The sequence below is a fragment of the Nannobrachium achirus genome (genome assembly GCF_963921795.1).
Source record: "Nannobrachium achirus genome assembly, chromosome: 13".
Taxonomy (NCBI): Eukaryota; Metazoa; Chordata; class Actinopteri; order Myctophiformes; family Myctophidae; genus Nannobrachium; species Nannobrachium achirus.
The window spans coordinates 9,093,288-9,119,356 of record NC_137833.1 but is presented as its reverse complement, the minus strand read 5'-3'; positions in this window follow the sequence as shown (position 1 = coordinate 9,119,356).

The following is a 26,069-nucleotide window of genomic DNA, read 5'->3' as shown; positions in this document are numbered from 1 at the left end:
ATAATTAATTTTCAAAAAACTATAGTGGATCACTGGTTAGTTATGATAAAGGACTTTGATAAAGTGAGTAACTTAACTCTCTTACTGCCACAGAATTTAACAAAAAGCTCCATCCACTGCCAGCTAAATTTGAGAATTGTCGCTCATCTTTGAAGGCCTACTGGAGAAAATTGGCTTTGACTATAAAGACAACAATTATATGGCAACGAAGAATAGAATGTCTACTTTGCAACAGAAAAAGATTTCGTGTCTTTATCATGTTCTATTCATTAGCTAGAAGCTGCTGAATATGGACTAAAAAACAGCTCTTTGAGAACATAAAGCTGAGAAAAATGCATTTTTGTGAAGGAAACATTTTCAGGCAGAAATCTCTCTTTATCCTTTACTGTTGGCAGTAAAATCACACAGTAACATCACACCTGTGCTCAGTGGTTGTTTACAAACAAATTCAAAAAAATAAAAACAAGTGCTTTTTACACACTTTTAGTGTGTAAGAGAAGTAAGAGCAGTAGTAAGGAGCAGTGCAGAACATTGACACAGTGACATGAGATTCAGCCTGAATCCTGCTTCTGCTTTCAGGGTTCTTTTTAGGTTTGGACTGTAGAATCATGGCATCTGTTCTCCGAGGGGTCTCGCGGAAGCCATTCTTCGTCTGTCTCTTCGCGGTGGCGGCGCGGCGGTGCATCGTCTCTGCTGCTGCGGCGATGTGAGCCCCTGTGCCGGGCGCGGATCCATCCTGCACGGGGGTCGAGCTCCGTCGGGATCGGTTTCCACAATATGAGGCTCTTATCCACTTTTGGACCCCGGTTCTTCGCGACTGGCACCATCTTCATCATCACGACCAACAGCACCAAGAAATGGAATCTTTTTATGTTCAATACCAACGGCTACAGTGATCTTTTTCTCTTCTTCTTCTTCATCATCATCATCATCATCATCATCATCATCACGACCACCACCACCATTCGCTGGTCCTGGGTCAACAACATGGGTAGGTTGTCCTAATTCTAACAAAAGTTTGTTTCTATCCGTGGATCTGCTGCTGGCTGCTGCCCCTCGGCCCGGGGGGGTTGGGTCGCGCTTCGGCGGCGGAATGATACCAGCAAGTTGAGGCTGAGTTGGCCAACTACTTGGCCTAATACATCTCAATATTCTAGTACTGCTAAATACTACTACCTACTACAATTACTATACTACTAATACTATAAAACAACTGATTTCCGACAAAATGATCGCTTTTACCAACGTTTCTCTCTCTCTCTCTCTCTCTCTCTCTCTACTAACAGTCCGATGAAAAAACAATATAGTCCCTCAAGACTAACAGCTAGGCAGGCTCAGAGTCGCTCTCTACTGGGCAGGCGGAGCCAGGACAGTCTGTTTACTTCTTTTTTTTATGAAGGGTTTCCGGCTGTCCTCAAAACGACACCAACGACCAATTATGCATTCAAAAGTTGTGCAAGGACCGCTTTTATCATAATCCATAAAAAACATCAAACGAACGAACGGCCGTATCGGCACGGAAGTCTCTTGGGGATTGGGGCGAACAGGAACGTTCAAAGCAGTATAAGAGTTAAGAAAGATGTACTCCATTTTCATTTTATGAACAATTATTTTCATGTCACACCATATGACGATTTTAGGCACAAGTACAACAAACTGCTGAATAAAGTCTGATTCCAATAAAATATCTAAAAACAAAATGTATTTCCATAAGGTTGAGAGTGAGTAGAACAAAAGTAAATTACTTTTATGCCTGCTATTTAAAGTTTTTTTAAAAACACATTTTTTGGGGCGTCACGTCACTGACCCAGCTACATAATAGCACAATATCATACTTATGGGTCATTGCATAATGCAGGCGCATGACCCATCAATTACCTCATTGGACTGGACGTTTCATTGAAGGTGCAAAGTGCTTTTGAGAACAAAAGGTGACGATAGCCTTATGTAGCCTTTTTTTGTACAGAGATTACAGCAAGATTTTTTATTCTTTCTCCATTTTTTAAAGATGTTTTTTCTTTTCTTTTTATAGATTTTTTACAGAGATTATAAACGGTGTTGTGAACTGTTCATTCTTAAACACTTGTGCTCTTGAATAAGCCTCCACACACACACAACACTCTTCATTCTTAAACACTTGTGCGCTTGAATAAGCCTCCACACACACACACACACACACACACACACACACACACACACACACACACACACACACACACACACACACACACACACACACAAACACTCTTCATTCTTAAACACTTGTGCTCTTGAATAAGCCTCCATGAACGTTCACGGGACATTTCCTACTGGTTGGCGAGCTGACTCAGGGAATTTGCGAGATGTCCGCGACTGGTTGGCGACCTGCCTTCGGCGACATGTCCCGCTAATTTGGCGACTTATATTTTTGGCGAGTCGACTGGATACCCCTGTGTGTCCATCCATTTAACCACCTCCTTGGTGTGTTGCACGCGGCTGTAGAAGTGCACAGGCAGCATGTACTCAGGCCGCGCCTTCTCCCAGGGGTTGCCATGAAATGTTGTCAGGTACCGGAAGTGGGAAGCCAGAACATTTCCACAGAAAAAACGGAGTAAAGGTCTTTGCACACTGCTGCGTTTTTCGTTGCAAAATGCGTTTTTCTGGGCAAGGAGAGAGAGATAGAGAGAGAGAGCAAGGGACCGAGTGGTGCGCGAAACAGGCGGCAGTGTGCAAACGTGACTGACAGTGTTTTTGCGCGCTCTGAAATTCACTCACGATATTCAGCCCGAAAAACGCAGCAGTGTGCAAAGACTTTAAGATAGAATCTCAAGAAGGGAAGGTGTACCGGATTGACTGGATGTGGATGACTCATCATTATAAGGAAATGTGCTCATGTAATCGCATATGTCTGCTCAGGAGTTACAATCGGTAGATCAGTTAACATCCGTTAAATCAGGGGTGTCAAAACCTTTTTCAAAGGGGGCCACATTAGACAATATTAAAACAACTACACCATTTCTGTTTTAAAGTGTTTTTAGCTGTCAGTGTTCAGTGTTAAAATGGGTGAAGTGAAGTAGAGATGTGGTAATGTATGTTGTGTTTGTTCCTTGTTTTTCTTTTTTTTAAAGATTTGTTTTTGGGCTTTTATGCCTTTATTTGACAGGATAGTAGACTGACAGGAAATGGGGAGAGAGATGGGGAATGACATGTGGCAAAGGTCGTCCGGATCGGGAATGGAACCGGCGACGCCAGCAGGCATCATAGCCTAGTATATGGTACGCGCCTTGACCACCAGGCCAGCAGGCGCCCCCTGTTCCTTGTTTTTTGTCAGCTTATAGTAGGTAAGATAACTGTTCTTTGATTTGTTAAAAGGTATGGCATAGGTTTTCTTTTGATTAGGATTTTACCTATGTTCAGGCCCCACTCTGAGGTATAGGCTACATTACAGATACATTTACTTTTGTAGCTTTTAAACTGGTGTTGGCTGGATTTGTTTGGGGACTGGGAAGGAGAGAGTCCATTTAATGTGTTACACCTAGGGACCGCTAGCCTGGGTCAAGATAAGAGGCATTATACATTTTATTTAGCCTAACCAAAATACCTTATGTTGTTGACATCGTCAGATCACATATTCACATTAGACTAAAGAGAAGTATTGTTCAACTAACTCTATCCAGTATTAATCCACTCTGTAACAAATGAAGACACATATTTGGAACTGGAGCACAATCAAATACAAAGTAATTGAAGCCGATAATTATTTTCTTGAAGAAAAATAATATATATGTATATCTCCAAACTGAAAACCTTACAGGGACACCCCTGTTACTGAACGACCACTATATAGCAATGATTACCATCTTAACCTAGAGCTTTAAGTTTTAACAACGTTCAACCAAACATAACTTACAGCACCAAAAACAAAAATAAAGAAAATCGCCCTTAAGGAGTCCTCATGTGTCGTTTCACATGACCCATTCTGAAACAGCTTTTACCACAAACTGTACACATGGGGTTTTTACCCTGTATGAATCATCATGTGACGTTTCACATGCGTCATGTGACGAAAGCTTTTACCACAAATGGTACATGTATGGGGTTTTTCCCCTGTATGAGACATCATGTGCAACTTCAAACGACGTCTACAACTCCAATCCAATCCAATTTATTTGTATAGCACATTTTACAAACACAGGGTTTCCAAAGTGCTGCACAGTAAAGGTACATAAAACAATCAAAAAAGTAGTCCATAATGGTAAACATTTTGATAAAAATAAAATAAGATAAAACACATAAAATAATAAGGTTAAAAAACAAATAAAAGTCCATAAAAGCAGCAGTAAAAGCAGCTGTCGGCAAGGAGATAAAATAATGCAAGATAAAATAAGTAAGATAATAAAATTATATGAAAACCCGTAAAGCAGATAAAAACAGCAGTGTAATCAGCAGGAGAAGGCTAAAGTATAAAAATGGGTCTTAAGGCGGCTTTTACAACTAAAGCCTTTGCTACAGACTGTACACGTATGGGTTTTTTCCCCTGTATGAGTCGCCATGTGTGACTTCAAATGATGTCTACGACTGAAGCCTTTGCTACAAACTGTACATGTAAAGGCCTTTTCCCCTGTATAATAATAATAATAATAATAAACTTTATTTATAAAGCACTTTTCGAAAACAATGTTTACAAAGTGCTTTACAGTGTCAAGATAAAAACAAAATATGCATAGATATAACAACAGCGGTTCAATTAAAATCAAAAGTAAAATAATAAAAATATAATAAAAAAGAGGCATTAAAATCTAAGGAAAAGCCTTGGTGTACAAATGGGTTTTCAAGAGTGCTTTAAAAGATGACACTGACCGAGCAAGCCTTAAGCCCACGATACACGTAGCAATGTTTTCATCAATATCAACCAGCAACGACCAGAGGCGTCAATTGGGTATTATTTTAAGAAGTACATTTTATTTTGTTCCCCTTTAGCAAGGTATGGAAGTTGCCATATCCAATTGACGCCTCTGGTCGTTGCTGGTTGATATTGGCTTAGTATCACTGTGCATTGTCATGTGTGACTCCAGATGTACTTGGTGGAAGAAGGTTTGCCCACAAGGCTGGCACCGGTATTGGGCATGTAGACATTTGTGGTGCTTCATGGCAGCCTCGCTAATGAACTTCCGGCCACGTCCATTGTTTCGGCACTCGACAGTCTTTTGGGTTTGAATGAAAGGAAAGAGGAAAAGGTATAAATAAACATGTCAGCTAAATTATATTACTAGCACTTTCTAGTTCATTAATTTCATACCATGAATGTAGCTTCCTTAGAAAAAGACATGAGTCACAGTTAGGGATGGGACGAAATGTCATATCACGATTATTGTGACAAAAGATTTACAATATGTGTCCCAATCTCACTGAGAGCCAGTCATCTCGGAAAGTACAGCTTTAGACAGGGACTGAAAATACTTTATTTTTTTTTTTCTCACTAAAATGTGATAAAGCCACTAAAGCATTTCATAAATTTCAGGCTACATTTCACTTAAACGCCAGAGCTTAACTCTGCATGTAAATAAGACTTTTTTTAATTAATGTGAGAGATCGTCAGGTCATTTGCAGGTTAGAAATGTATTTAGAACTTGAATATCTCAAAAGTAGTATTTCAGCATGGCATCATTCTATAAGCCATATCTTCAAAACTGTTGGGTCAATCTCCACAACCAATATATCATTTTGTAAAAAATGAAAATGAATAAAAATCCAATGACTGGCTCCCAGCCAAATTGGGACACATATTATCGCGATAATCAAAATCCATTTATCCTTGGGCGGAACATTTGCATTGTGAGCTTGTAGATCGGCTATTTTTTGGCAAAAACATTTGATAGATAGTGAAAGAAAGACTGTATCAAGTACGTATATTATAAGTACCTTTTACCAATTCTAGAGGGTTTAAGTGGTACCGGATATGCAGCTCAGCAAATAAAGGTGAATTGATCCCAGTGCATGACAGAGAACGATATCACGATAAAACGATACGATTATCGTGAGTGTTTTTTATCATGATATACGATAATATCTCTTATTGTCCCATCCCTATAGTCACAGTATGGATCAGATCAACCTGCTCATCTCTAGTGGTGGAAAAAGTACTCAAATGTTGTATTTAAGTAAAAGTATCAATATTGCAATGTAGAAATACTACAAATAAAATGTCCTTAATTCAAAATGTACTTGAGTAAAAGTGCAAAAGTATGGCATCAAATACCTTCCTACAGTAGGTCACATGGTCTCTCTATTAAATTATAATAGTATGATACAGTAGGTCATGTGGTCTCTATTAAATTATAATAGTATGATACAGTAGGTCATGTGGTCTCTATTAAATTATAATAGTATGATACAGTAGGTCATGTGGTCTCTATTAAATTATATAACTATTTCTAGGTACTAAAAACCTATCTGCATGTTGTCGACTGCAGGTAGGTTTTTACCTAGAAATTCCCAACAAAGTGAATTTTGTGAGTTTTGCATTTTGGCCATCGATATATAGGTTATAGATTCATGTATACAGATGAATGCAAACGATTCTGGCCATCAAGCAAAAATTAAATTACTGCAAACAATTGCCATCGGAGATTGTGTAACTATTGCGACAGGCTTACCTGGTGGCCCGATCGGGACAGCAAGGTGGGGTTGGGCGGCTGCGAGGCCGAGACCACGCTGGCGTGATGAGATGCCGCCGTGGCGGTGGCGGCGGCGGTGGGAGGCCTGCTGATCGGGAGAGGGTTGGAGACACGGCTGGTGGTGATCACGCTCTCCCCGGCCCTCTGGTGGTGCCCTGAGGTGAACATGGATGTGGGCAGCGTGAGAGGGGGGCGCTCTGCGGCCACGGGCGCCCGGCCGTAGTGCGAGGAGGTCCTGCGAGCCTCCGTCAGGTCCTTCTGCAGGCGGCCAAGCTCGCTGGACAGGGCAGCGTTGGCCCCCTCTAGCTGCTCATTCTGGGACTTGTAGTCTTTAGACTGTCAGGGGAAACCAGAGGAGAAAGTGTTAGCTGTTAGCTAGCTGCTCATTCTGGGACTTGTAGTCTTTAGACTGTCAGGGGAAACCAGAGGAGAAAGTGTTAGCTGTTAGCTAGCTGCTCATTCTGGGATCTGTAGTCTTTAGACTGTTGGGGGAAACCAGAGGAGAAAGTGTTAGCTGTTAGCTAGCTGGTCATTGTGGGACTTGTAGTCTTTAGACTGTATGGGGAAACCAGAGGAGAAGGTGTTAGCCGTTAGCTGTTAAGCTGCGTCTCAAGTCCTTAAATAGATCCTATTTCCTTGCTTGCATGTTAGTCCCTCCCATTGAGGAAATAGAGAAGAGGAGAGTCCTATTGGCCATTTCTGATGACAACATCACAGGTGATAGGCCAACTCCCAGTGGGCGGGACTAACAGACAAGGAAATAGGAACAAGTGAAGGAAATAGGAATAATTTAAAGACTTGAGACCCGGCTTTAGTCAGCTGCTCATTGTGGGACTAACCCAAACCTTAGAGGACAACTTTGTTTTACAACAAGGGTTCATATTTTAGATTGTAATTAGAGAAATGAAAAGATGACTTTCTATAGTTTTAGCCATTTTAATGACTTTGATTTCAGTGGGTGGGGGCATGCGTACAAGTGTCTAAATATGTCTTTTTAGACACAATAAGCCCGTTCCCAAGATGCACCACAATCTTTCAGTCATGGGCAGATGTGGACTAGTAGTGTTACTGTAAGGATATTGCCGGCTTATTGTGTCTAAAGAGACCTATTTAGCCACTTGTACGCATGCCCCCATGCACCCACTGAAATCAAAATCAATAAAATCACTAAAACGATAGAAAGCAGTAAATGAAAACATTTTAACACTCATCTTTTTATTTTCTCTCATTACAATCTAAAATATGTGTCAATTAATGTAAAATGTCATAGTGGTGGCAGCATTACCTGCGTGGCATAAAGGACCCTGTGCCCGAATCAGCAGAATGTAACTGGAATCACATGTTAACAAAATAAATAACCACAAATAATGCATAGCTATTTTTTCCATAATCCCCTCCGGTCAAATACAGAGTGGAACCTATGTGACCCAGCACGGCTGGCGGCTAGTCATTGAATTTCTTTTAAATTTTTTTAGTAACATTTTTTTAGTACATTTTTTAGTAACATTTAGGCAAACTGTTCCCAGTATTCCTTGACCAATCACGTTGCTCTATGTGAAGGGAAGTGTCTACTCTCCCTGTCAATCGTACACTCAATCACTGGCTGAAGTGATTTGGGATTCTCTCTACTACATTACGTCTTACTAGGGCTGTTAGCATTCCTCAGAAATTAAATTCGAATATTGGTCAGAGAAGATTAGCATGGTGCCATGTTAAAATTGAAACAATACAGAAAAGATTAGCATGGGGCCATGGTATCTTTTCTGTATCGTTCCAGACAGCGCCCCATTGCCAACAAAGGGCATTTTGGTATTGTATCTGAAATGGTTTGGAATTAGACAGACAGAACATGAAATTTCAGGGGTTGTTTAGGCTAAAACCTGTATAAAACTATATATCTATATAACCGGAGGGCCAGATAACATTTACATCAAATAACTAAATATTGAATCAAGCAAATTAAAAACTGTTCAGGGTGTTCATAAAAGCCTGATTTGAAGATAAAATTACCAAAAGTTTTTTGAAAGTGGAATATTCCTTTAAAGACTGATCTTCCAGTTTAAATACAACTGTTGTAGTTTCTCAAGGAAATCACCATCTCTTATATGGTCACTTTGTCACCGTGAACAGTGCCCTTTGCCTGCCACAAGTAGTGACACGTCTGAAACCTGTTGACCTATAAAACAGTTTATAAAATAGCCATCAAAATGCCAAAGAAATAAGTGAAACTTTAAACTTGGTACGCTACCGCGGTAAATGCTCAGAAATGGCCCCGTTACCCGGCTCGGGGCGGGTCCGAAGACCTCTACTCCGGACACAGTGACCAGTCCATCCCTGATGGTCGAGTGGCTAGGATTCGGCGCTCAGAGTGGCCACTCTGTCCGGAGTCTGGCTACTCTGTGGCGAGTGGCCACTCCGGACAAAGTGACCACTCTGTGCTCCTGGTGGTGGGCGTGGCACGAGGACCTGCAGGAAGAGACATTATTATCATATTATAATGTTGATAAGTTGCATAGTTGAATACAAGTTGGGATTGGACCGGAAAAATACAATTAGTCATTGCGGTACACTACACTGTTAAGATACCCATGTACCTGACTTAACTACTGGTATACAATATACACTAACACTAAGATACCCATGTACCTGTCAAACCACTGGTCTACAAGATACACTACACCACTAAGATACCCATGTACCTGACTTAACTACTGGTATACAATATACACCAACAGCAAGATACCCATATACCTGTCAAACTACTGGTCTACAAGATACACTACACCACTAAGATACCCCCATACCTGTCAAACTACTGGTCTACAAGATACACCAGTAAGACTCCCTAATCGGGAGATAAGCGCCCGTCACGTCGCATACACAAACTTTAGAAGGCAATCGTAGCCCATCAGGGGGGAATATGGAAAATGGGACAGATCCATGTTGATGACATGACTTCAGAGATACTGTGTACCGCTTTAAGTGAGTTTAGGCCAAAATCTGTAGGAGCAATGTCCAAAAATATGTTTTGCAATAATCTCCACAACGAACACCTCGGAATCCCCAGGAGGAAGTTCTTAACGTTGCTCAGGAAAGGGAAGTTGTAAGAGCAGGAAGAAAGCAAGACTATCTTAGAAATGTTCTTTGCTAGTTACAACTTATTGTTACTTGTTTTTATAATTTTTCACCCTATACTTTAACATTACAGCACTACTCTCACTAAAACATCTGAGTTTACAAAGTTTGGAATATTTTCATACAATTTTGCCTATCAGTTGATGACACCTTGGTGAACAATTTCTCTATTCACTATATGTGTTTTCAATGAGGTCTTGAGGCTCATTTACTATTCAGAAGGCAAAATTTCCATAGGGGGCGAGCTTTTTCAATCATCTTTTGTGATGTTTTACACTGCATTTGTGAATTTTCAGGGGTTAGCTGACATTTGGTGGGACAAGATTAGCCACAATCATTGTAGTATTGTGTCCACAACTGTTCCAATTTGGGCATACATTTTAGGCGATTTTTTCCCTGGACCCCCCTGGGGCTTAAGAAGAGTGAATTAGTGGCCACTTGTTTCTGCCCCACCCTCTGTGTTGTGGCTGTTGCTTCTCGTTGGACTTACCTGTTATGGCCACACACCCCTAGTCCTCCTCCTGAACCTGTTGGCCCCTCTGTGGGGCGGCCTGTAATTACATTCAAAAGGTCAGAGAAACAAAGCTAAACACATTAAAACAGACCAAGGAAACCTGTATACGGTAACCTTAGAACAGTGCACAGTTTCACAACTTTATTAAATACAAATCAGAATAGCATTAAAGCACATTAAAGTTATTAGTCAAGCTCTGTTCTGTGCAACATCAAATAAATGACATTTGTATTCACATTCCAGTGTTCAATGCCAAAAACACGACTAAATTGTTAATCACAATTATTTGTGTGTCAATTAATGTAAAATGTCATAGTGGTTGCAGCATTACCTGCGCGGCATAAAGGACCCTGTGCCCGAATCAGCCGAATGTAACTGGAATCACATGTTAACAAAATAAATAACCACAAATAATGCATAGCTATTTTTTCCATCATCCCCTCCGGCCAAATACAGAGTGGGTCTCATAGGATCATACACACATGATACACTACCGGGCCAATCACAGCGTGCTTGCCGTCTCTTCAGGAAGTAGGAGAAGCCTCCTCTCTACACACGGGGACCACCATGTGTCTCTTCAGATTAGACAGTCCTGCAAAAACTTTGCCACACACTATACAACTAACCTTATGACTCGCCCCTGTGTGGACCACCATGTGTCTCTTCAGATTAGACAGTCCTGCAAAAACTTTGCCACACACTGTACAACTAAGCTTATGACTCTCCTGGACCATACTGGAGCTCCTCTCTTCCTCTCTTCGTTCAGGGAGGTGCAAGAACTCTAGGAAAAGATCAAATGAGAGTTAATTAAAAGAGAGGAAATACACACTCTCCTGCCCTATAGTTCTCATGGCTCGGCAAGGCTTACTAACATAATCCCCTTTATGCCCATATATGGAGATCCTTGATGTCATCAATATTAATCATATATCTAACAGGACTTCATATGGGAATGACCATATGGAGGAAGACCCATATCTGTGTGGCAGGTTCAGACAGGGATCTCCATGTATGAACATAAAAACATTGTAGGTATGATGTCAGATGTGATAGACATAACGAATAACTGAGTAAGCATGTTTGGGGTCTCAGCATATCTCCATGGATCTCCATATATGGGTACCAGGGGTCTTCATAAATGGGTAACTGGTCCGATATACATCACTGGCCAGATGGCCAAGACATTGTGCGACCTCGCCCTTTCGCCCTGAGGCGTCTTACTAGTATTATGCAAGATGTTTGTATATCGAGACTATTGCAGTAATAAACAGTGGAGCCACGGCCACCATTTGAATTGGTGTAAATTGCTAAACAGAACCTACAGCAGATGGTGCTGTTTTATGCTCTGCAAAACAAAAGAGTCCAATTTGCTCAATATGTGTAATGAAAAGACTTCACACAAGAGTTTGTGTTGCATGATGTGGATTCAAACTCGGGTCTCCCATGTGAAAGTCCAATATCTTAACCATTGACCCAAAGGGATATCCCTATGTACCGAGGGAGATACTAGACTTCTGAGGCCATCAGGCTGAGGCAGTGAGTCACTCTGCTACACTAAGAAATCCATCATACTATATACTAGCCATAGTTCACCCTGCAGCAACAGCATCATATTATACTAATATGCTAGCCATAGTTCACCCTGCAGCAACATCACATTCCAGATACCAAGTTACAGCAATGACACTACTGTATCTATACTTTGTTATACCAAGAGCTCCACAAGAACAGAAGTGCCCACAACAAACAGGGGTTCCACTGCTCCAGTGAACATTATGTGTGTATGTTCAGATAACTGTCATCAATGAAATTAAGGGTCACACAAGAATAGCATGTACTTTTTATAAGACAGCTAATGAAAAGGTTTGATTATTACAGCTTGAGGTGTAATGCAGGCAGTCTCCCTCTTCCATGCACTGTGCCACCGACACAAAACGAAGCACCAAAACACGCATGTGGTACCGAAGCGAACCCACGCGGTACAGACACAAATCAAAACAAACACACAGTGTGACACACAGTCACACAAGCACGGTTGAATCTAGGGTTGCAATACCTCCCATAGGCAGTCAATTCATCAAAACAGTTTTTTGCTATTTAAATTGATTGTATTAAACAACGTCAAACTCACCAATCTTGGGGCTGTATGGAAAGCTTGAAGGATCCTCTTTCTATTTGCAAAGTGTTTGTTTCATAAAAATCCACCATAGACATGTTATGAGCTACTTTCTATCAAGAAATTCAGTTCAGGTGATTATTTGCGTGTTGGAATTTGAAAGTGCTCGTGGGACGTCACTCAACAGTCCTGTGTACCAGCTGGTTCTAAATGTCACATAATGCAGGAGGCAGCGGGACGTTGCGTTATAGAAGACGAGTGCTTCTAAAAATCAAAACTTAGAAAAAAAGAACATGTCTGATTTTTGTGAAACAAACACTTTGCAGATAGAAAGAGGATCCTTCAAGCTTTCCATACAGCCCCAATATTAGTGAGTTTGACATTGATTATATTTCAATCAGATAGCAAAAAAAAGAAAAAAGAAAAAAATGTTTTGATGCATTGGCTGCCTATGGGAGGTATTGCAACCAGATTCAACCGATGTAAAAAAAAATCAATTTGCGGCTAGACTAGAGATGTTAAACTACCCAACAACATCAAAGACAGGCAGCTTAATCCACAGCACATTTCCAATGTTATTAAAGCAGTAACCATTCTTAACTTTGTCAGATAAATTAAATTCACAATACCTTTAGAATGACTGGGTCCAGTCAGTCAGTCCAAAAAGAAAGCATTTCACACCAAATGTACGTTTTGTGGTCTTTCCTTTTGTATTTGCACCCCCAGTCTCTTGACTTCTATTTCTTCTCCCGCAAATGTGACAGAAAATCTATTATAAAGTAGACACTACGTCCATTTGAATACTCCCGCGATGGCATTGTATAATCCTCTTCCTCAAACACAGACATCAAGCAAGTAAACACATTAGCCCCAATGCTTACTAATTCGTCATGCCAGCTGCCAATCACTCAGCTCAATGATAGTCACACAGTGATGTCACAGGCCTGGGCGTGTTCTTTGGGCTGACAAAAATAAGCCTCAATGGTAAGAATATGAAACAGGTGTGTCATGTAAGCTGTCACTCACTCAATAGTCAATGGAAGCTGGCTTGGGCTAAAATAATTCAGCCCATTTGGACATATTTGGTGGTTTTCTTATAACCTTCTGATGCTGTTGCTGCTTTAGGTTCCACCACTGCAGCATATAACATTATCCATTCTAAAACATTTTAATAATAATTGCGACCGTAGGTCGCAGTTACTTGCACTCCTATACTATCCAAACCTCCACCGGCTGTCAGTCCGTCTGTCCCTCCGTCAGTCAGTCAGTCTGTCAGTCACACGTCACACTTTTGCCCTGCTCATATCTCGGCAACAGTTGCCCCGATCCATGCCAAATTTTGCACACACACCCCCTGCCAAACCACAACCTCCACCCATCAATTCTCACATGGCCCTCTTCTAGCGCCACCATGAGGCCGATTCTTGCAAAACAAATTTTTGGACACTGCTCCTACAATTTTTGCCCTAAAATCACGCAAATCGGTACACAGTGTGTCTACACTCACTAGCCCTTACCCGTTCAAAGATATGAGCTCCGAAATGATGTGCAGTGTGTGGGTTATGGGATGTGCACTGTGCACACAGTATATGAGGGATGGAAAGTAACTTTAACTGGTGCTTGCATGCTAATATGTAGGAGCATCAATGTAAGAAATACCCGTTCCATTTAACGGCTACAGAGATACTGTGTACCGATCTGCATGATTTTTGGACAACATCTGTAACAGGGCCAGAACCCCCCCCCCCCCCCCGCCCGCCCGCCTGCACACACACACACACACACTCCCTCCCCCCCCCCCGTGTGTGTGTGTGGGTTTGTGTGTGATTGTGCATGGCCTGAACAACAGCGCCCCTCCCTTAACATGTGTGCTCACAAAAGGTACTGTAGGCTAAATAGATATAGATACACCATAAAAATGCTAATATACAGCATACGATTTGTGAAAGTGACAAACGGGCTTCACAGTTATGTCAGGTATGTTCATATGCTAATGGTGATGCGATTTCAGATCAATTGCTCCAGCCACTGAGGAGAAACGCTGTGACAGACAGACACTCACTCAGACACTCACTCAGACATTCGCTAAATTATATGTTAGATGTCATCAACATGGATCTGTCCCATATAGCGCCACCTTCAGGCCGATTTTTTAAAACACATTTTTGGACACTACTCCTACAGATTTTGCCCTGAAATCACGCAAATCGGTACACAGTATGTCTACACTCATGTCATCAACATGGATCTGTCCCATTTAGCGCCACTTTCAGGCCAATTTTTTCAAACATATTTTTTGACACTACTCCTACAGATTTTGCCCTAAAATCACGCAAATCGCTACACTGTATGTCTACACTCATGTCATCAACATGGATATGTCCCATAGAGCGCCACCACCAGGCCGATTTTTTCAAACACATTTTTGGACACTGCTCCTACACATTTTGGCCTAAAATCACACAAATCGGTACACAGTATGTCTACACTCATCTCATCAACATGGATATGTCCCATAGAGCGCCACCATCAGGCCGATTTTTTCAAACACATTTTTGGACACTGCTCCTACACATTTTGGCCTAAAATCACACAAATCGGTACACAGTATGTCTACACTCATCTCATCAACATGGATCTGTCCCATCTAGCGCCACCATCAGGACGATTTTGGAAAAACACATTTTTGACCTATTTGTGGAGATAAGCGACCAACGGTCGCTTATCTCCCGATTAGGGAGTCTTACTGGTAATAATTTAAAAATGTTCCTCCATAAAGTAGGGAGAGCTAAGCCTCACTAGCCCATTGACACCAGCCGTCCCTGGTACCAACATCATTGACTAGTTTCTACAGCTATTCATGGGTTGCATTTGTAGTCCTACACCAGCCATTTTGAGGACCAACACAAGTGTTTTGATTAACGTAGAACATTGGTTCTATGCCAAAAAGACAAATTGAACACCTGTGTTGGTCCTCAATATGGCCGGTTTAGGACAAAAAAATGCAACCCATGAATTAAACGATCAGTTCTACAACTAGAAAATATTGTTCCTTCGAAACAATTGTGGGCTCGCTTCAAGCCAGAAAACAATGGCTATAAAAGTACAAAATGTCAAGATCGCAGGCGGTGCTCTCTTTGACGTTACTGACGTCATGATGCCATGAACATGTTATTTTGCATGTATGATTTAGAGGCAGAAGAATAATTTGCATAAAACTGCAATATTTATTGAATTATTAAAAAAGCATGTTTCAATTTAAAAAAAAAATCCGATCTGACAGATCTTTAGATATTGGTCCAAAGTTCATGTAAAAAAGTTTTGTGGACGTGACGCGAAAATTCCAGAATAAAAGCGGGTTTAAGCGTTTTACAAACTGCTCAAAATGGCGGAAAATCTAAGGGCGGAGCTTACTCAACAAAGACACAGATGTCTTCCGCTTGAGTCAAAGCACGCGTGTAAGCAAGTTGCATGTCTTCAAACGAAACGAGTCATGACTTATGCCCGTTTGAAGTTTGAATTTTCAAATGCTTCGTATAGCGCCCCCCTTTGGCCGATTGGAATAAGATTGCATGTATGATTTAGAGGCAGAAGAATAATTTGCATAAAACCACAATATTTATTGAATTATTAAAAAATAATCTTTCGCTTTAAAAGAAATCCGACCAGACAGTTTGACCGTATTGGTCCAAAGTTCATGTGAAAAAAGCTTTGTGCGCCTAACGCAAAAATCCCAGGAGGAGATAGATTTTTACAGTTTTTCATATAATTCAAAATTCTGGGGGATCTAAAGGTTAGAGGTTAAAAGTCAGAGCGTAACAGTTGTTCGGCATGAGGAGACGCATACGTGTATACAGGTTTCATGGCTGTACTTAAAACAGAGCATGATCTATACCTTCGCACTTTCGAAGGCTTCCTACAGCGCCACCATTTGGCCGATTGCTGTACAAAGTAATAGCACACGTCGCCACTGTAAGCTGAACACATTGATGTTTTTATTTTCATTTTCTGTCGAAGTATACAGGAGTAGAAAGGTGCCAAAATATTGAGGAGAACTGTCTGACTGACCTACTAGATAAATAAATAATGACAATATCTAAAGTGTGCTCGCCTTACAGGTGAGCCCACAAATACTGTTCCTACGAAACAGTGTGGGCTCGCATGTAACACCATGTATGGGCACAAAGATCTACCCTTTGGCTGCACCTCATTGGCTAAGGGCCCTGCCGGTACAAAGGCAGTGTCTTACATCATTTTGAGGAGAACTTGATTGACATATTACGTCATTTTGAGGAGAACTTGACTGATAGATTTCCGACTTATTTCCGATTGGAAATGCATTGGATGCTTAAAGTTAAATATTTCAAAAACTACAAAATATTTCATGTGGGTGTTGTTATTTATCTCAGGTCGCACTTGTTGGTGATGTCACCAAGAACGCTGCTACCTCATTGGCTAAACCTTGTACTGTCGGCCAGTTTTGAGGAGAATAACCTTACTAATATTTGGGAGAACATACTGGTCTCGCTTTCAGCGGGCCCACAATTAAAGAGAATTAGATCACAATATATTAAAGGTCATTAGTGCTATGGTTATTCTGATATTCCTTGTGTTACAGCAGATCAGTGGTCCAAGGTACAGCAACACCATCTCATACTGTATGTTGTCGTTTAAATGGCCTGTCTTGGTTTAAAGCCCACTCACCACGACAAGGTTCAGGCCGAGAGTGGGGGACACACGGGGGAGAGGGGACACAGGACAGAACACATGGGGAGGGGTGACAAGACAAGACAAACTCTGGCGAGACAACATGAAACAGATATGTATACAACATGGTTACAATAAGATACATATTTACACATATCCATCCAAACATTCATGTACATGAGATTTCAAGGAAGGTGCATGAGACAAACAATAAAAACAATTAACTTAAGTGGCTGTCTCACAGATGAGGCACATCTTGTCAAAGGATCTTTCCAGTGTGGTTTGTCTTTGTATTATCCTGCACACATCTGACACGCCCCTTTGCATCAGGTATCATCTGTGTGACTACTCTGTCTCTTCCAAAACAAGTCAGCAAGACACTTCACTTGCTTCCAACTTTAGCGTGCATCCTTTGTGAACATTCCAAGCGGCATGACAGTCTGTTCCTTCATTAGCAATAGTTAGAAGTCAATGGCTCAAGATCTGTTGGATGATCTGATGACTTGGTAAGTGGTCTGCCATTTAATATTGATTCCACTACGCAAAACAATGTTCATAAACGTTCATTGTCGATGCTTTGCTCCTTCAGAACATACTATTATTTTCCTCTCAGAACAAATCTGTCTCTCCCAGATCCCTCCAAAGTGATACCTGGCAGGTGGATTGAACACAGAAGAGCTGGCAGGAAGATTGAACAGCCACTGTATTGCTTTTTGCATCATGAGTGTGTCCCGGATCTTCTGCTGGTTCCACTGATGAAGGGTTTCTCGCAGCTCACACTCGGTATTGATTAGTTTGATTATCAGAAAGCATGATGGATACTTACCTTGTCTGCACAGAAAGTGACGGCTAGCGTTCAGGCAAGAATCAGTGTGCAATGTGTGCACTACTTCCAGATGTCCTGCTCTGGCCGAGTTGCATGTCAAAAGAACTCTGCACCCTTTCACAGTACCGTGACGCTGCTTCACATCTAACGGTCCAAAATAGTCCACCTCCATGTTTGTGAATGGTGACATGCAGGTAATAATGTGTCTTGAGGTATGTTTGCCATATTCAATCCTAGTGCCTTGCCTTTGATTATTCTCCAGGTAATACATCCTGGTTGCCGGAACCTCCTCACTACAGAGTTTGCTGAGGGGGACATATATCTCTGACACAGTTGTGAGAGCATTATAGTTAGTTCCTTACCTAAAGTCTGATTTTCTCATGGATGTCTTGCAGAATCAGCATTGTGATGTGCAAGTCTTTCGGAATGATAGCTGGATGCTTTCTATGTTGGCATGGCATATGCATGGAGACGGTCTCCAACTCTCAATACTCCATCTTGTATTATTAGACCAAGCTCCGTCAATGGATGACTCTACGCATGACTTCCTCTTTTCGAACTTGAGTCAAACAAAGTGTAAGAGCATTTTTTCAGGGCTGACTGGTCACGTCTTTTCTCCATCAGAGTTGTCTTTTGAAGGCTGGGATCTGTCTGAACATCTCCATGATTCTGCAACATTGTAGAAGTAGACCCAAGACATAGAATCCAGGCCACAGCTCTCAACAGGCATCAACTGGAGTAATGGTTGATGAGCTTGCTCATAACATCCGTCTTCAGCTGCATGTGTGACATGTATGTAGGCCTATTGTCTCAGCTTGTGGTCATCTTCAATTTGAACTTGTCAGGTCTATTTGGCCACCAACTCTCTGGTTCCTGCAGGATCAGTCCTCTTGGTGCACAGTCAGATGGATTTTCGGAGGTAATGACGTATTTCCGTCTTGGTTGGTATGGGTGTTACATCGTGCAGTGAAGAAGCTTGGGAGCTCTTTTGGGTCAAACAGCCTCTAGAAGCCCATTGGCTCTGTGTCTCTACATTTGCTGATGTTTGGCTGAAACACAAATCCTTGTGTTGGCAGTTGAAGTCTCCTGCATAGATGGCAGGTGCAGGTACCAGTGGGAGTGGCGAGTTCACATTGTCATGTGTCTTCTACAGACCATCTTCATCCACCTCCTTCTAAGACCTCATGGAAAGAGGAGTTAGGAGGTGTTAGGAGGTGGTGTTAGAAAGAGGTGTTAGGAGGGGGTGGTGTTAGAAAGAGGTGTTAGAAGGAGGTGGTGTTAGAAAGAGGTGTTAGAAGGAGGTGGTTTTAGAAAGAGGGGTTAGAAGGTGGTTGTGGAAGGTGATCTGTAGAAGACACATGACAATGACAAGTTCAGCCAAACATCAGCAAATGTAGAGAAAACAAAATAACAGCATTATCTATTCAATCTTCTTTTGCGTAACGTCAGAGGTCCAACTCTGTGTTGCATAGCCATGCCCGCATCTCAGGTCCTAGGTTGATGAGGCTTGCTTCCAAGGGTGGTCTGTATAAGGGGCATGTGGTGATTATATGGTCGGCAGTTTGCTCAGGGTCACCGCACTCGCATGCCGCACTCTCCGCCAGGCCCCACTTCATTGATGTTTTAAAGCGACCAACCCCAGTTCGTAGGCAGTTCAGTGTGGTTCATTTCCGGCGTGGTAGGTCGTCTCCTCCTATGGCGCCACCTCCTAGGTCCCTGATGTAGCGATGGATGCGGGAGGGCCCGGCTGGCTCCCACTCCTGCTTCCAAGCTGCTGCCAACCATGCATCTCTGGATATGTCCCCAGAGGTGGAGTTGAGCATCTCATGTCTAATGATCTTTACAGAATGACGCACAAACAACCTTCATCATGAAAACAATCAACAGCTATTCCCAACCGGCCCTTCTTCACGCAAAATGCAAAAAAAGAAAGAAAATAAATTAATAATTTGTTCAAATTGCATGGGGGGTTGAATTCATAAGGCCGGATGACTCTTGAGGTCTTCTAAGTCCACTGTATTCTTCCAGACTTCCTCAACCTTGAGGTTTGAGATCCATACCGTCTCTGTCGGATATCTATGGACATGTTCATTCCTGTAGGTCATTCAGGGGTCAAAGCAGTAGGGATCCATGGCCAAAGAGGAATATATGCCAGTAAAGCATTGTTTGATATTATTTGCGATTTGAGATTAACATAAAGCCAGTAGGTCAGTCAGGGGGTCAAACGTATTCGCTGACAGCTTCCACAGGTGGGTCTTCTTCGACTTTGAGTTTTAGTCATGGCATGGCTTACGATTCAAAGCAGTAGGGATCTATGGCCAAAGAGGAATACATGCTAGTAAATTATTGTTTAATATTATTTGTGATTTGAGGTTAACATAAAGCCAGGTCATCTTCAATTCAATTCAATTTGCACTTGTCAGGTCAATTTGGCCAGCTCAGGATATTCAATAAGTGAGAAGGCATCAGTCTTCTTGATGCACAGTCAGATTAATTATCTGAGATGCCAACATATTCCCTTTGCTGACGGCATATGCCAGGTCTGGGTTGGTGTGGGTGTTACATTGTGCAGTGAAGAAGCTTGGGGGCTCTTTTGTGTCAAACAACAGCCGCTAGAAGCCCATGGGCTCTGTATCTCTACATTTGATGTTTAGCTGTAACCCCAATCCTTGTGTTAGCAGTTGAAGTGCCCTGCATAGATGGCAGGTGCAGGTACCAGTGAGAGTGGCGAGTTCACATTGTCATGCGTTTTCTACAGATCAGCTTCCACCACAACCACTAAGACCTCATGGAAAGAGGTGGTGTTAGGAGGTGGTGTTAGAAAGAGTGGTTAGAAGGAGGTGGTGTTAGAAAGAGGTGTTAGAAGATTTGGGGTTAGAAAGAGGTGTTAGAAAGAGGTGGTGGAAGCTGATCTGGAGAAGACACATGCCAATGTGAACTCCCCACTCCCTCTGGTACCTGCACCTGCCATCTATGCAGGGAACTTCAACCGTTAACACAAGGATTGGGGTTACAGCTAAACATCAAATGTAGAGAAACAGAGCCCATGGGCCTCTAGAGGCTGTTGTTTGAACCAAAAGAGCCCCCAAGCTTCTTCACTGCACAATGTAACACCCATACCAAAGAGTAATATATGCCAGTAAAGCGTTGTTTGATATTATTTGCGATTTAAGCTTCTCTTCTTCTTTCGTGTATCATCCTCAAATGTCCAACTCAGTATTGTGTAGCCACGCCCTTGTCTCTGGTCCCACTTGGAAGAGGCCGGCCTCAGAAGGTGGTCTGTACAAGGGGCAGGTGTTAATTATGTGCTTTGCAGACTACTCAGGCTCGCCACACTTGCATGCTGCACTGTCTGCCAAGCGCCACTTCTTCACAGCTGATTTGAAGCAGCCGACTCCAGTGCGCAGGCAGTTCAATAGAGTCCATTGCCGGTGTGGTAGGTACTCTCCTTCAACGCCTGCTCCCGGATCCCAGATGTAGTGGTGATGATGTGGACAAGTCCTCCAGGATGGAGCGAAGCAGCTCTTGTGCAGCCTTGTTGTAAAGGTGGCAGGACTTGTCTGTTTGGAGGCTTTGTATCCACTTTAGTGTTGTGCAGGATATGCCAGTTGTGTATCTGGGCTTTCCTTGCCAGCGTGAGGGTAGCGTCCTCTCGTCTGAGGTGGCAATTCCTGCAAGGACTGGCAGGTAGGACACAGGAGTAGGCTTCAGGCGGCCAGTTATGGTTCAGAGAGAGTTGTTGATTACAGTGTCAACCTTTTTGACATGTGGGATTTAAGCTTAACATAAAGCCAGTCCAAGGTCTGTTGTGCCAAATGCATTGCAGGAGTCAAATTGGATTTGATTACGGGTTTGAAAGATGGAATGAAGATGGTTCTTCTTCGACTTTGAGTTCTAGTCATCTCATGGCTTAAGAGGCAAAGCAGTAGGGGTCTAACTTCACCTCCATCTTGGTTGTTGTTCTCATAAGCCCATGATGTTCTCTGGGCATTGAAGTCGCAGATGCTGATGTGAAATTTCCTCTTGCATCTTTCTGGTAGTTCTGTGTACAGAAAGGGGGTTGCGGGTGATGTGAGAGATTTGGGAGGGCAACCGTGATGGTTTCCATGTGCACTTCCATAGTTTGAGTCCAGACTTCCTCAAGCTTGAGGTTTGGTTTGCCGAGAACAGCTGATCCATACCGTCTCTGTCGGATATCTATGGCCATTGTCATTCCAGTAGGTCATTCAGGGGTCAAACGTTTTCGCTGACGGCTTCCACAGATGGTTCTTCTTCGACTTCGAGTTCTAGTCATCTTATGGCTTACGATGCAAAGCAGTAGGGATCAATGACCAGAGATGAATATATGCCAGTAAAGCATTGTTTGATATTATTTGCGATTTGAGGTTTAACAAAGCCAGTCCAATGTCTGCTGTGCCAAATGACACTGCAGGAGTCAAATTGGATTTGATTACAGGTTTGAAAGATGACAGGATCTTACTGCATACTCCAGACAAGACTTACTTATGAATGAACCCGTCATGCAAATTGATTCCTGAAAGAGAAATCTCATGGATACCCCCCACCCCCAATCAACACCAACAAACAACTAATTTAGAAAGCAACACATTTGCACTGCTTTTCATATCAAATAAAAGCTGCACAACGCACTGCTTTCCTCAGCTTCAGCTAGACAAATTTTGAACGCAATTGCGCAGTTGCACAACCGCAAAACATTGTTCACTAAGTAATGGAGGCCTAAAATGACTAAAATGCCACTTACACAGTTGCGCAATGGCTGGTAGGTGAGGGCTAACAGTTAAATTACCTCAGCTACACAAATTATTTCCTTTGCTGACACGGCATAGGCCAGGTCTGGATTGGTATGGGTGTTACATTGTGCTGTGAAGAAGCTTGGGGGCTCTTTTGGGTCAAACAACAGCCGCTAGATGCCCATGGTCTCTGTTTCTCTACATTTGATGTTTAGCTGTGACCCCAATCCTTGTGTTAGCAGTTGAAGTCCCCTGCCTAGATGGCAAGGGCAGGTACCAGTGGGAGTGGCAGGTCACATTGTCATGTGTCTTCTACAGACCATCTTCCACCACCACCACTAAGACCTCATGGAAAGAGGTGGTGTTAGAAGGTGGTGTTAGAAGGTGGTGTTAGAAAGAGTGGTTAGAAGGAGTTGGGATTAGAAAGAGGTGTTAGAAGGAGGTGTTAGAAGGAGGTGGTGGAAGCCGATCTGTTGAAGACATGACAATGTGAACTCGCCACTCCCACTCGTACCTGCACCTGCCATCTATGCAGGGAACTTCAACTGCAAACACAAGGATTGTGGTTACAGCTAAACATCAAATGTAGAAACAGAGCCCATGGGCCTCTAGCAGCTGTTGTTTGTCCCAGAAGAGCCACACAAGCTTCTTCACTGCACAATGTAACACCCATACCAAAGAGTAATATTATGCCAGTAAAGCATTATTTGATATTGATATATTTATATGATGCCAATGTAATGGAGGCCTAAAATGACTAAAATGCCTCTTGCACAGGCTGGTAGGTGAGGGCTAACACTTAAATTCCCTCAGCTACACAAATTTAGAATGCATTTGCACAGTTGAGCAAACGCAAAAGCAATGGAAGCCTAAAATGACTAAACTGCCTCTTGCACAGTTGCGCAATGGCTGGTAGCTGAGGGCTAACCGTTAAATATAATGTACTTTTAAAAAAGACCCGTCTTCCATTTGTTAAAATTGCATGACGGGTTGAATTCATAGGGCCGGATGATTCTTGAGGTCTTCTAAGTACACTGTATGTATGTATGTACAATGTATTCTTCCAGACGGCGTCATGCAATTCTGCAAGATCAAAAAGGCCAACAAGCGGCAATCCTATGCATAGAGTTATAAGAAGAATAGAGAGGACACAATTATATTCTATAAGCGCGAGGAGGCGACGCCGGGTCCCGTCGTTGTCCACTACGGAGGCGGCCGCGGGGAGAGGCTGGTCGAGAGCCTTGCGAGAAACGTCAATTCAGACGTCATAATTGTGACAGCCCTAAATGGGGGTCCTACCAAGAGCCGTGTTCAGAAGAAACCCCCGGCGGGCACCAAGGTCAACGGGCACGAAACCACCGAAGACCAGACCGGCGGCACAGAGGAATCCTCCACTCCTCCCACGCAGACCAATCCACGGTTGGAGAGAGATCTCCAGATCTCCATCTCTAAGGGCATCCTCGGTTGGAGAGAGATCTCCAGATCTCCATCTCTAAGGGCATCCTCGGTTGGAGAGAGATCTCCAGATCTCCATCTCTAAGGGCATCCTCGGGTGTAGTGGATAAATCTTATTCGCTCTGTAGTGGCACATCCTCCTTGCTCTGGCTGCGGCCACTCAGTAGGATTTGTAAAGAGTGGATCTCTGCTTTGTACAGATGCAATTCCTGCCGTACCTTTGAACTTTGACTATTGAGCGGCTGATGGGAGGGCTCAACAAAGTGCCAGTTCTTATACCGGCATTTAGGTCTGTCCCATTGGTTAGTGTCTATCACTGCCGGGTGACAGTTGAGTGACAGTTGAGCAGTGCTGTATTGTCCTCTCGTCTGAGGTGGCAATTCCTGCAAGGACTGGCAGGTAGGACACAGGAGTAGGCTTCAGGCGGCCAGTTATGGTTCAGAGAGAGTTGTTGATTACAGTGTCAACCTTTTTGACATGTGGGATTTAAGCTTAACATAAAGCCAGTCCAAGGTCTGTTGTGCCAAATGCATTGCAGGAGTCAAATTGGATTTGATTACGGGTTTGAAAGATGGAATGAAGATGGTTCTTCTTCGACTTTGAGTTCTAGTCATCTCATGGCTTAAGAGGCAAAGCAGTAGGGGTCTAACTTCACCTCCATCTTGGTTGTTGTTCTCATAAGCCCATGATGTTCTCTGGGCATTGAAGTCGCAGATGCTGATGTGAAATTTCCTCTTGCATCTTTCTGGTAGTTCTGTGTACAGAAAGGGGGTTGCAGGTGATGTGAGAGATTTGGGAGGGCAACCGTGATGGTTTCCATGTGCACTTCCATAGTTTGAGTCCAGACTTCCTCAAGCTTGAGGTTTGGTTTGCCGAGAACAGCTGATCCATACCGTCTGTCGGATATCTATGGCCATTGTCATTCCAGTAGGTCATTCAGGGGTCAAACGTTTTCGCTGACGGCTTCCACAGATGGTTCTTCTTCGACTTCTTCGACTTCGAGTTTGAAAGATGACAGGATCTTACTGCATACTCCAGACAAGACTTACTTATGAATGAACCCGTCATGCAAATTGATTCCTGAAAGAGAAATCTCATGGATACCCCCCACCCCCAATCAACACCAACAAACAACTAATTTAGAAAGCAACACATTTGCACTGCTTTTCATATCAAATAAAAGCTGCACAACGCACTGCTTTCCTCAGCTTCAGCTAGACAAATTTTGAACGCAATTGCGCAGTTGCACAACCGCAAAACATTGTTCACTAAGTAATGGAGGCCTAAAATGACTAAAATGCCACTTACACAGTTGCGCAATGGCTGGTAGGTGAGGGCTAACAGTTAAATTACCTCAGCTACACAAATGATTTCCTTTGCTGACACGGCATAGGCCAGGTCTGGATTGGTATGGGTGTTACATTGTGCTGTGAAGAAGCTTGGGGGCTCTTTTGGGTCAAACAACAGCCGCTAGATGCCCATGGTCTCCGTTTCTCTACATTTGATGTTTAGCTGTGACCCCAATCCTTGTGTTAGCAGTTGAAGTCCCCTGCCTAGATGGCAAGGGCAGGTACCAGTGGGAGTGGCAGGTCACATTGTCATGTGTCTTCTACAGACCATCTTCCACCACCACCACTAAGACCTCATGGAAAGAGGTGGTGTTAGAAGGTGGTGTTAGAAGGTGGTGTTAGAAAGAGTGGTTAGAAGGAGTTGGGATTAGAAAGAGGTGTTAGAAGGAGGTGTTAGAAGGAGGTGGTGGAAGCCGATCTGTTGAAGACATGACAATGTGAACTCGCCACTCCCACTCGTACCTGCACCTGCCATCTATGCAGGGAACTTCAACTGCAAACACAAGGATTGTGGTTACAGCTAAACATCAAATGTAGAGAAACAGAGCCCATGGGCCTCT